This window comes from Mauremys reevesii, linkage group 18, assembly GCF_016161935.1.
Source record: "Mauremys reevesii isolate NIE-2019 linkage group 18, ASM1616193v1, whole genome shotgun sequence".
NCBI lineage: Eukaryota > Metazoa > Chordata > Testudines > Geoemydidae > Mauremys > Mauremys reevesii.
Window position 1 is genome coordinate 4,586,375 of NC_052640.1, and position 11,657 is coordinate 4,598,031.

The 11,657-nt window shown below is 48.8% G+C and overlaps 1 long non-coding RNA gene across 1 annotated transcript; it reads right to left on the bottom strand.

Annotated features, from left to right (window-relative positions):
- Positions 1–5,792: 5,792 nt before the first annotated feature.
- On the bottom strand, positions 5,793–11,404 carry LOC120386509. Its single transcript, XR_005589753.1, has 3 exons — positions 10,989–11,404; positions 10,616–10,711; positions 5,793–5,980 (listed from the first exon to the last, which is right to left on the bottom strand). It is a non-coding gene; the product is annotated as an uncharacterized LOC120386509 (long non-coding RNA).
- Positions 11,405–11,657: the final 253 nt, after the last annotated feature.

The following is an 11,657-nucleotide window of genomic DNA, read 5'->3' on the forward strand; positions in this document are numbered from 1 at the left end:
TTTGACCTTCTTCACGAGAAAGCAGGAGAAATACTAAAATACCCCAAGGAACGGCTAATCTTGTTTTCTATCCATCCTGACCGTTCAGGCAGGACTAGAAAGCTAGCAGGGAAATCCTGATTTCACATTATTACTGGTCCAGTTTTCAGATCAAAGAAGCTCAGCGAAGTGGGATAGACTCTGAGTGCTCATTCCAAACCCAGTGGAATCTCTGTATTAACTGAGCTCCCTTTCCTCCCAAAGGAAGTCGGATGAAACACACGGTACCACTGATATTCTAGGAAACAGTAAAAAATATAAAGTGAAATGAAGGGCCAGCCCACCCAAACATTCTACCACTCCTGGCCCAGCATCGGTCCAGTGGTCACCAATGAGATGTCAGCACTTAACAGTTACCAAACAGCGGTATCCGAGACAACAGGGAATTGGGGTTGTCACCATGCGGTATGCATTGGCAAATATTGGATTTTTAATGGCCACCACTTTAACTTCTGAAATATCAAAGGTGTCCAAAATATGATTCTTGCATTTGTCAGGGCAGCCCAAGGCCTTCCTCCACTGTAAGACACAGGTGCAGCCCCTGGGCAGCAAAGATCCCAGCAGGCAAGGCTCCAGCTTGGTCCAAGCAGTCAATGCTCCATTTTATCCAAACTCGGCATGGCCTTCAGTTTGCTGCCACTCTTGCCAACATAACCTTTGGGTTGGACAAGGTCTGGTTCCCCTCCCCCATCCTTTGAGTGAGCCTCATTCACGATAAGAATGGGCACCTGCCCTTCCATCCCTGTCAACTTCCCACCAATCACGTCTTCCCTCCTCAGCATCCACCAGGCTCTGAGTACTGCATCCCTTTCATCTCCCAAGACTGACAGGGAGCATTAGCCGCTAATTAAATTTCCACTATCCCAACAGTGGCCAAGATTTAGTCTTCTGAAGCTCGTTGCTGCAAATTACAATCAGTGAGAACAGAGGGGTTGGCTGTAGAATGAGGTCTGGTCTATACTACAGCCCTATATCGGTATAATGACATCCACCCCCCTGAGCGACGTAGTTATACTGACCTAACGAGCTATGCCGGCGAGAGAGCTTCCAGGAATTAGGGTCACAGGGAAATAATACAAATGTTTTCCAGTGAAGTGCATTGCATGCTAAGGCTGTAGCCTATAAATATATGTTAAGGCAGTAACACAAGGAGCCTACCAGCCTCCAGGCCTGCATGACAATAGCTTAGCATAAGTGGCTAACCAGGAGTAACCCTAGAGAGACTGCTGTAATGAGCAGCTGTGACTCCATTGCTGACAGGTACCCCCGAGACGCCAGCTTTGGGTATTTCCACAGGTGGCCAGCCACAAGGATGCCATGGTAACGAGTTGATGCACAAGCTAATGACGTTGAGGTAAAAGGCCTTGTATCTTGTGGGAGAAGGGCACCCTCGACGTGACTGGGGTGTGGAAGTGCAAATAAGGAAAAGGGGCTGAAACACCTATTGAATATGCGTTAGGGAGAGTGGGCATCAGCACAGAGTCTTAAGTGTTCAGTATAATTAGTGCCCAACCAACAGATCAGGCAGCAGGGTAGCGCGTAGACAGCTTGGTCAGACTAAGAGCATTTACAAAGTTTACATTCACACAAAAGAAAAAAAAGAGACGATAATCTGAGTAATAAAACGTCCATAAATCGAAACGCTCAGAGTTAGCCAGCTTCCTAATCTAACTTCTGAGTGAGCAATGGAGGGCAGCCAGGTATCCAAATGCTTTGTACACTTGTCTTTTTTTTTTTAGGCTAATAGTTTTTCCCAGGGCTAAAATGTCCTGGATTTTGATAGGCCTGCCCATTGCACAAATCCCTGCAGCCAATAGCACCTATCTGGGATGTTGAACATGCATCATTTCAGTCACCTTTCAGATGAGACCTTAAAGCTACATCCCTTTCTGCGTCTATTGCAAAGAGGGGGATAAAAATGTTTTATGTTACTCTTAAAAGTACAGGGAAGGCAGGAATAGCTACGGCTGTGGAGAGTGGCATGAATTCTCCAGTATTTCTTCCAAACAAAATTCTTTTCCAAATTTCGGTGTGATTTCCACAGAAGATCGGACCAACTACTGGAGAATTCTAACCAATCACAGTGCCACTAGTTAGTGCCATCTTGACTGTACTTTTAATGGTAATGTAAAAGCTTTTTCTCTCCCCTCGTTGAAGCATTTGTCAATTTGATCAAGCTCTGGAAGCTTGCCACTGAGAAGGACTGCCGAGTAATGCAGGATTTAAATGAGCTACTTTGGAGCAGAAGGTCTAATATATTAGCGCATTAATCCTCGAAGTCACCGCGCTGACCCCAAATCAGCCAATTTCATTTATCTTATAATCACTGAGAGTCTAAAAATGTAAGTTACAAACTGACCCTTTCTAGGAGTTAATTCTGTCCATTGAATAAATCATGTCAAGCGGGTTAATGAAACTGGAGCGAAACCTAAAAGCAAAAAAGTCATCAGCATTCAGACGAACGCCCTTGTTCCAATGACACCGAAGAGATTTAGCGCTTTGGGGGCAAAATCCTGAGTTTAGCTCAATCTGACCCAAAAGGAACTGACCAGACTTTAGAATTGTCCTAATCCTTGGTCCTTAGTGAAACTTCCATTGACTTCCATGGGAAAGGAGCATTTCTGGGATTTCCTAGCCCCTGGCAGGATTGAGCCCTATGCCCACGGGGTGAAGTTTTGTAAATTATGGAAAGAGCAAGGGCTTCAGGATTAGGCCCCTAGGGTTGGGTACCATCCTGTGCAGTGGGCCACTTACGCCCTCGAAAGAGGACTTTTGGCACAGGCATCCCTAGTGGTGCCATCTGCTAGTGCTTCTGAAGACCTTACTCAGGCAAAAGCCTCAGTGAAATGAATGATGTGAGAATACAACAGGGACCTGAATTTCACAGGTACCAGTGGCCAGGAATTACAGGGATTCCTAGCCCAATCTACCCTGTGTGATGTCCGGTGGTAAGCTGTTTGAACATAGCTTTTAGGAAATTGCAGGAATGACTGTGACTAGGATAAATTAGTCACCAGCTTGTTAGGACGCTTGGCAGAAAAGACTTCTCCTCACTGTCAGGCCCCAGTGGATGCAGAACCATGATAACCATCCTTGACTGTGTTTCAAAGTCTGGCGTACCCTGCTTCTTGGGTGCTGGGAACACCAAAGGACCAATGCAATGGCCAAGACCATGTCTGCTAGGTTCATTACAACATGCATGCAGGAAAGAAGGGTCCCATATTTGCTATGCCATCTTTTATTTCTGGGATCCCAAATAACTTAACAGAGTGGAGCACTTGTTCACTCCCCCACCACTGGAATGTAACCATCTTCGGAGCTCTATGTGCTCTTCCTCCCGAGCCAGAAGCACTAGGCAACAGTTTAGGACAGGAAGTGAAGAAGGTTCTTGTTCAATGAGGTTGATGGACTGTAACAACTATCCAAAGTGGAATTGCGCCAGGACACATATCCTTGCAAAAAGTGCCACGAACCCTTTAAATGATGATAGGTAACTCATCTCACAGGAAAGGTGGCACTTCCATTCACACGATAACCCATACCCAATATTGGGTCAATACTATCCAAGAGAGAGGAGCACTATGTACTGAATCACTTCCTGTAGCACTGGTCTGTTCCAGCCCTGACTGCTGAGATACGGTGGGATCACAGCCCGAGGTGACTCAGCTGCAAATGGGACCTTGATTTTAACATCTCATCAAAAGGACTGTGACCCCTCTAGCTGCCAGAATTCCAGAACCGACTCTACTAGGGTCTGGTTGGCTTCTGTTCCCCTTCCTGTCATTACAAGCAATTCTCCATATCCCTGCAACTTTTGGGTTGGTCTCATTTCACGCAAGTATTTGGAAAATTAACTCCAGAATACACAAAAAAAATCATTTCTGTTTAACATAATGACTGTTCTTTCCAGGGAGCTGTCAGGTGCTCAACATAAAGCTGTGCTTTGCTTCCCTGGTAAATCACCCCTTTTGTTTGGAACTGGATTGAAGAAAAAGAAGCAATATTTTTAGCTTGTCTCCTTCCTCCATACCAGGCCAGTTGGAGGCACATTTAAAAGATCTCTGCCGCATTCTGGCAGATTGTCAACTGTAAATTTTACGGAAAATAGTAAAAGCGATAAACAAACATGGGGTTTTTTTGGTAGGGGAAGGATATGATCGCTATTCAGATTTATAACTCTCATCTCCCCTGCATTTCATTGCTTTTATAAAAGTGGAGATGTCGGCGTCTGTATTACACTGGCAAGATTTTTTCCCCTTTTCTCATTTAAGTATCAGCATGAACTGGGTCCACAATTTGAAGGAACACCGAGGGATTTTTTTTCTCTGTTGCCTCTTAATTAGGGCAGCTCCATTTGCAATACAGCGGATTTTCTCCTTTTTTACAAGGGTGTTTTGATGCTGGTGGCCAATTGGTGGTGTTTAGTGGTAGCCAAAGTCTGCTGCTGTCCATACGCCAGGCAAAGCATGGGCAGCAGCAGTACAAGCTTCCATCAGCGCGGAGGTGTGAAAAGACCAGCTTGAGTTGGTACCACTGAAGTGTTGGGTCTCCTGGGAACCTGCTGGGGAGCGTCTGGCAGCAGCTGACTATCAAGGCCTGTCAGCAGTACTGCTTAGTCACGTACACAGCCAAAACCCCACTCCCTGCAGCTGCAGCTCCCTGCAGAGGAAGCCTGTACACAGAGCGGACAAGGAGAGAATGACTGGGGATGTGTGGGGACCCTGCCCAGACTTGCCTTCCATCAGATCGCATGGTTTGAGGACATCATTTGATCAATGCAGGAGGCAGGACATTCCCCTCTTGTATGTGTCATTGCAGAATGTTGGGGTGGAGTCGTCTTCCTGTGGGGTATTAAATACGACTTAGAGATTCCCATCCAGAGGAAGCTCAGTATTGTTATCTCCGTTGTCAAAATGGGGAAACTGAGGCACAGAGCTCTTGCTGTGATTTGCCAAAGGTTAAACGTGGCAGATGTAGCTTAAATTTCCTGATTCTGTGTCCAGTGCCCTACCTATGCTGCCTCCTCCCTGCCAGGGGCAGGATGCTTGACCGGATGACCCAATGTTCTCCCATATGAATCCTGTGTTCTCATGTTCAAAGCCCTTTTGACCCTGGGCCTCACCACCGTTGGATTGTTTAGAATACAAAGTAGTAGCCCACTTTTCAAATGATCTCTGAAAAGAGGAGATGGGTTCGGGTCACCAACTTCAGACCCCGATGCAAAGTTGCTCAAAATGTGGGCGCATTTGGATGTGAGGTTCTGACTGAGGCCCCTCTCTGCCCAGGGTGAAATGTCCACTTCAGCCCCACTTAAACCCTTTTAATAACAGGTAGACCTGGAAGCCGGAGGCAGCTGGCAATGCTGACCCCAGCAGCTGTTTCAGTACATAGCACAAATCCCCACAAAATCTCTCTTTATTAACAAATACCCAAAGGCAGGTTGAAACCATGTTTTTTCAGTGTGAAGAGCTGATGGACGGCGTGCTGGAGGAAGTCATTGGCAGACATCAGCTGATCCCTGGTGAGGCATGGGGGAGGGGGCCTCTGCTCCCAGAGTGTGTTCCAACTTTTGGTGGTCCGTCATCCCGGATGTGAAGGTGAAATCTAATGCGTGGCCAGCCATGCGGCTGGCGCACAAACCAGCCAGGAGAAACCCGGGATGAGTTCTTGCCTAGCAATGCATCCTCGGCTTTGTCAGTCTCCCAGTGCAAAGGACCTTGAAGAGACCCAAGTCTGGTAGCTGGTCTGTTAATTTTGGTATGGTAGGAAGTTGGGTCCTTTTCTTGGGGCATGGGGGAGTTATTCACAGGGAGCGTTGCCTGTATTATTCCCATCCCTTGTCTCTCGTACGATGTCAGTCAGGTTATACTCTGCCTCCCACCCTGTCCATTTTAATATCTTCTTTTCTTGGGTGATCCATGCCAGGCCATTTCATTAACCGCTGTCGAGCGAGAAAATGACAGTGGTTAAATTGTGGGCTAATCTGAAGTTAAACAAGGAGGTGATAATCCTCCTTAAGAAAATCCAGGTTTTTAAAGGCGTTGCCTGAGCTTTTGTTCAGCTGCTCCAAAGATGGATTTACCACTCGTGGTCACTGCCAGGAAAATACTTTTCAACAGCGACGACGCTGGTTTTGTTACCTCTGATGTACAACTGGCTGCAGTGCTGATGGCGTGCTGGGCCAGTGCCAGGAGCATGGGGCTTTGATAGGAACTTACCTTGCTGCGGTTCTCATTATTTCCCTAACCCTGCAAGCCCTTACTCATGCAAGTAGCCCCGTGGCCCTGCTGATTTAAATGGGTCTGTTTTGTATCCCACGTGATCCATAACTCTGTCATGGCATGCTGCAAGGCCCTCCCTTATTTCCAGTGCCTGGGAGGTGAGCGGTGCTGGGTATCAGCAAGGAGGGGGTTTTGTTACATTGGCTCTGGGGGTAACTGATGCAGCTGTGTGATGCTAGTGTACTTTTCAAAGACTGTCAGTTTGACGGACGCCATTTTACTGTGGGGCCATGGAAAGCCAGATCAATGCATATATAGGGTAGGAGAAGGTGGGCTGCTCTTCCGAGTCAAACTCTTCAGACTCAGAGCCGTTTGCTTTTTAAGAGAACAGTCTCAAGGAGCTGGCGACAGGGTGACCTGGAAAGATTTGGCGAGTCAGCTCTGAACACTTGAATGGGATCACGACCCATTCCGGGCCCGGAGCGGGCTGGAAATCTATTCACAAAAACATCTGGAAAACAATGAATTCTCTGGGACCATTCTGGGAGCCAGGAAAATGTGATGAGGAAACGGCAGCATTCAGCTCAGCTAGTTCTCGTAGGAGGGCAGATCTGGATACAGGGCACCTGATATGCTTTAGTCAGCCACAATTTATTGGGCTCACTGCAGGATCAACTGGGTGAGATTCTCTGGCCACCATAGACAATCAAATGATCCCTTGTGGCCTTAAGCTCTGTAAATCCCCTTGTGGCCTTAAACTCTGTAAATCTAGGATGAAACCACTGGGCAAAAGATGGATGAGGTTGCATCAAGCACAGCCAGTTCCAATCCCTTTTGCAAGAGCAGGCGAGGACGGATTGGGACTGTCCCCGTTATTCTAATGAAGTCACATCTGATCTCCTGCATCATTTTCTTCTATCTAAAGAAACTAACCCACTAAATACAGAAATTGCACAAAATTGGGGGAAATACGGTGAGAGTTTTAATATAGACACTGTTGCTAGGGCAACTGCTTGGTAACCTATCTAGCCTGCTTTGCCTGTGACTCCCGGAGAGAGACCTTGAGAGTATTCTGCCAGCCACAAAATTAGGGAAAACACTAAAACGAAAAGCCTTAGCACTGACAATAAGTGTGAAAACATCCCTGAAAGCAGGAGGGAGCGGGTACTCACTGCTTTGTGCAGAGACCAGGACTGCCAAGGCCTCAGCATGCTCATAACACTTGTTGTTCTTTTTTACGATAATGACTGTAATCTAATCTCATGCTACAGGGCTTCAGCCAAGTGACCTGCAGGAGTCAGGAAGGAATTATTTTTCCTAATGCACATTTGTAATCTGTTTTCCCCGCTGCCTTGCTTTGAAGCAGAGAAATTTGCCACAGCTGGAGGCAGGATATTGGTTGTGGGAGGCTGGTGTGCCGAGGTGGTACAGAGAATCCTTTGTCTTTGATGCCTGGCTGGTTGGGTCTTGCTCACATGCTCTGGGTCTAACTCATCACCAAATTTGGGGCCAGGAGGGAATTTTCCCCTGGTCAGTTTGGCTGGGACATTGGGTTTTTTTTTACTTTCCTCGGCAGCATGGGGTGTGGATCGCCTGCTAGGATTATCTAGGCATGTCTCAATTCCCGGCCAGCGCAGGGACCTCCAGCTCTGGGATCCCCTCTGTCTCTCCTGTCTTCTGTCTGGGGCACACAAGACTCTCCTCAGGACTGGAATGCTTTATTCTAATGGAAGCCCTGGGGCTCAGGGTAGGGACATGTGGCTTGTTATACGCAGGTCAGGCTAGATGCTCTAATGGTCCATTCTGGACTATGAAAGTATGAAAAGAGAAGATCCGATGGTGGAATGGAGGGTTGATCTATACGTGTCCTGGATCCAGTCCCCAGAACTATCCCTTCCCTCCTTATCCTCTTACTTAGTTAAAATACCATCGCTACGTGATCCTTGACTTAGCACCAGCTCTGTCTCTCCCCACCGCGCTCGGTCTTCTACCTCTCTGACCAGGGTACCAGTGAGCGGCGCGGTGAGCTCCTCAGCTTTCTAATGCTACGAAGGGAAAGGCCTGGCTGGGAGTTAGATGGATGGCAGGCCTCTATGAAGAACAATAGCCAGGTCCTTGAGGGAAAGTGTTGCTAGCATGGCTGCTTTGCCCTCTCACTCAGCACCGAATCGTACCCTGGAGACCCCCCCCTTTCTGAGCAGACGGAAAACCCAGCACCTGCCACCATTAACGAGCAGCTGACCCTTTTGATCAGAGCAGCAGAGAGGGAGAAAAGCGAGCCCCTGCGTTCACTCTCCAAGCTGCCCTCCTTCTGAGTCCGTCTGCTTGTTGCAGTCCATCCGGGAGACGAGGCTGGCTGTGAGAGACATGCCCCCCCACCCCCGCGGGATGGGTCGCGCTGTACAGCTGGGATGTCAGTCCCAGCAGGGACTCGTTGCAAAAATGCCGCTCGCCCTCCCGGAGAAACAAATTCCATTTGAGCAGCTTAAATGCTGACAAGTTCTGGTGCAAATCCTTCCCCACAGGGCGTCTGAGAAACGGGTCTGGAGGCAAAATAAACCCCCACGCCCTCGCTTCAGGCTGGTGGTCTGCAGTGGAATTCTTTTCAGTCAGCAGATGAACAGCGCTGACACTAAACCATTACGGCACCACTCGCTTCAGCTTAAAGCCTGCTGCCCCCTGCGCAGCGGGCGTGGTAGCCAGGGCGCTTGCGTGCTCTGCCTAAATGAGGGGAGTTAGTGGGAGACGGTGAAACTCATCATGCGCCTAGGAGTAATTGAGCTAATGAGAGGCAGGCCTGGGCCTCTGGATTAGAAAATAGTAAGTAACTGAGCCATGGGGTATCCATCCTCCTGCTGACTGCCTCATGCACTGAGCTACAGCTAACAGGATCCAGGGATCCTGGCTATCAATCCCCTGCCCGGCTTCAGCCCCAGACCCCAGCAAGTCTAACACCAGCTCTGGTGACCCCATTAAAATGGAGCAACCTACTTTGGAGTCCTGAGTTTGAGAACCGCTGCTCTAGTCTGACCTCCCGCAGAACTTCCTCAAAACCCATTCCTTCCATAAATCCTTCCTCGCTAGCTCTCCCCTCCCCGCGACCCCTGGGTTTACCTGGCAAGCACCGTGCAGATCAGCGGCGCCACATCTGCTTAACAGTGATAAGAAATAGCCCTAAAGATCTGAGCCGGCAGCCAAGGAGAGAACCTGCTCTGCTGAGAAATGGGTGAGGCAAGTCTCCTCTTGCCGTGAAAGTCAGTTACCTCTACCTGGATATGTGGCTCGGGTGCGCAGCTGACCAGAGGGGAGCACGGTCGGAGAGGAAAATAATTGCTCCCTGAGCAGTGTTGTTTGTGCTGAATGGGGAAGTGGAAGAAGGGGTCAGGATAATTTAGAAGCAGAGAGTTTGCCAGTCTGGCTCAGACATGGTAGCAGCCTTGATTGATGCTTCACAGGAAGGCAAAGCCACTTGAATGCACCTGGCCATTTGTACAATGTGTTCGTGTACAATTCCTCCCGGAACGCATGCAGGGAGCATTGCACGCCTTGAGGCATGAGATGCGACTCCCGCTGGCTTAGCCTGCATGGCTGCCATGGAATAACTACAGTCAGAATAACCACTCAGGCCCAGCCCAATGGAGTAACAGGCCTCACTCAGTGCAGGCTAGTGGAACTTTTCAAGCATCTTGGCTTTCCTCTGCCTCCTTTGCTTTGCCCAGGGGCTGCAGCTGGCTCTGGAGGGGGTTCAGTAGGCACAAACGGTTGGTGCATTGACCTCTCGTCTGTGAAATTTAAAAAAAATGGGGGGAGGGGTTTTGTAGAAATTGGGGAGGTCTCTGGGAACTTCCTCAAAGGGCCTGATATCCTTTCCCAAATTTAGGGATAATAGGTCCAGGTTGCCAACGTATCAAGGGGTGCGTCACTGGCTATTTTTAAATCAAGATTGGATGTTTTTTCTAAAAGATCTGCCCTAGTCCAAACAGGGATTAATTCAGAGCTATGCAGGTGGTCAGACTTGGTGCTCATAATGGTCCTTTCTGGCCCTGTAATCTGTGCATCACGGGTCTTGCAATAGTTGGTGTTTTTCTTAAATCTCCAGCTACTGGTTTCATGTGATTAGAGGAAAATCTCTGCTTTCATTCAAAAACAATAGTACGTTTTTAGCCCTCATGTTTATGGGCAAAAAACTTGACCCCGGAGTGCTCTTCAGAAGCCAGAACGTGAATAAAGAGAACCCCAAATTCATTATTTTTTTTAAAAGCTCATTATTTTTAAGCCAATTTCCTGATATTTTGGGGGCCAGACTCATGATTTTTGAATGCATGGGGTTAGCAATCACTTACTCTCTCCCTTACCCTGATCAGCTCCCTGATTCAATGCTAGCAGACAGTGGCTATCCCTGTGACGATCACCGGCAGTGACCCGGGCTCAGGCACTGACTCACTTGTAACCTGCTTTGGAGGAAAAGAAAATGCCAAAGTGCAGCCCCCAGCAGATGGATTAAGCTTCCCGCTCTCCCTGCACACCAGGATCCCCTCGCTCAGGTGCTGTACAGCGATCCCCACTCTCTGCCAACCCCTCCGATGCTGCCTGTGCTGGCGAGAAAGCCTTCCTTTTGGGTTGGCCTTGCATGCCTCTCTCGTGCTCTCCCCTCATGCTGCGATGTTAAGCCTCACTAACTTAATGACAGTAGTAGATGATAATGTCATAGAAATCTGCTGAACATACATTTTGTGATCTTAATGAAATTACGTCCAGCCTCGGCTAACCACGCGCCCAGTGGGATAGCTGGAGACCGGCCCAAATACGCTGAAAGCAGATAGAGAATCTGACGTCAATTCTTGCCGATTGCAGACTGATTGTGCACTAGCTGCAGGGGTGGCTTGCCCTCTCAAGGCCTTTCCTCGCATCCAAATATCACTGGCGAATCTTAAAGAGCTGGATTGAGCGGGGTCCAGTGTTCAGCTGGTTTGACTGAGCAATGAGGGTAATTGTGGCGAACCAGCCGCAGTGTTGGGACTGCTCTGGGGCACGCCACAAACGTTGGGGCTTGTGGCTAAGCTGGGGCAGCTTTTTGCTGGAAACGTTGAACAGCAAGACGCCGCTGAGAAGCAGAGGGTTGGAAGAGACAGATCACCAGCACCGGAGGCATGAGATTCCACGCTCAGAATGCAGCGAGCAAAGTCAGCTGCATTCTCCTAGATCCTCCTCCCCGCCCCCACCCCCCCAACACACACTGCATTCAACCTCATCTCCACAGGCCTCCTCTCCAGAGCTGGGAATTCAGTTCCCACGGCCCCAGGGCTCTCCGGGAGCAATCACGTTTCACAGGGAGGTGGGGTGGGTATGTGGGAATGGGGTGGAAGGCCACTAAACCATAGCATGGAGGCTACTGGA